Here is a 1,264-nt window from a genome sequence, read left to right as displayed (position 1 = left end):
CCAGGCTGTGCTGGTCTCTGGGAAGTCGGGGTACAACGCGGCCCGTGGACCTGTTGCTTGACGGTGGCTGAGCGCCTCTCCCCAGGGCCCTCCCCTGCCACCTTCTCTGCCTAGTTCATGGGGTGCCCCTTTTGAGAACAGACCCGGCGTGGAGGGAAGACTTGGTCAGGTTTAGGCCCTCTGTGGGTGGGGACGTGACCTCCTGCCATGACACCTTCCCACTCCATCAGGGCCCCTGCTGAAATGCGGTCCTGCACCCATGCGGAGCCCCGGGTCCCCATCGCACGCAGCCCAGCACGTACCGGTTATCTCGTCTCTGCCCCGCACGAACGTGGGCGGCCGCTCGCGCTCACAGCCGCCCTTGGACTCGCTCGTGAGCGCTCTGACCTCCCCGGGCTGCATTCCGGCCTCCGCAGCCCAGCGCTGCAGGCAGCAGCTCCGGAGGGACGTGCACGGAGCGGGTTCCGCTGCTTCTGCTCAGCCCCTCCCTCCCCACCGCCCGCGAGCACGGGGAAGGCCACGCCCACCGGGAACCAGCCCCGCCCACCCGGAACCACGGGCCGCCCACCTGGAGCCCCGCCCACCAGGACTCCGCCCACCCGGACCCCGCCCCGCCCTCCTGTAAAGTGAGTCCAGGTCGGGGTGAAGTTCAACCCTGATAACTGAGGCAGGTGCTGGAGGACTGCACGAGTGGGGAGGGGTCCCCAGGCAGCTCCATCTGCAGCCCAGGGCAGCCGGGACTCCGCACTCAAGCAGGTCCAGCTCAGGCCCAGGCTTCCCCGGGTCGCCTCCTCCTTCCCGTCTGGCTTCTGGTTCACGGTCTTTTACTTGGAAAAATCGCATCGTTTTCTCTCACTGTCACAGTGCACTAAGTCTGCAGACGTGCAGAGCAGCGCAGGGGTCGTGCTGTGTGCCCACCTGCAGCCTGAGGGCCAGCCTTGGGGACAGGCTGGCGCAGGGGCCAGGCACCCACCCCTCACAGCTGAGCAGCTGGGACACGTGGGAGAGGAAGAGCCTGGGGGAGGGGGTGCGTCTTCCCCTGTGGGGCTCCTCCTCTCTTCACCCAGGATTTCCCAAGCCCTCCTCCCAGCCTGTCATCTACACAGGAAGGGGCGGGACAGGAGTTCTCAGAAATGTCCCCCAGAAGAGAAACAAAACTGAAACTTGGCCCCGCCCCGTGGCCCTGTCCCAGCACAAACAACCCCCACCCCACCCCACTTCCTTGGCTGCTCCCTCAGGACCCTGCCCTGTGTGTGCCTGGGAA

This window comes from Galeopterus variegatus, unplaced genomic scaffold (assembly GCF_000696425.1).
Source record: "Galeopterus variegatus unplaced genomic scaffold, G_variegatus-3.0.2 Scaffold4253, whole genome shotgun sequence".
NCBI classification, from domain to species: Eukaryota; Metazoa; Chordata; class Mammalia; order Dermoptera; family Cynocephalidae; genus Galeopterus; species Galeopterus variegatus.
This window is presented reverse-complemented; position numbering follows the sequence as displayed.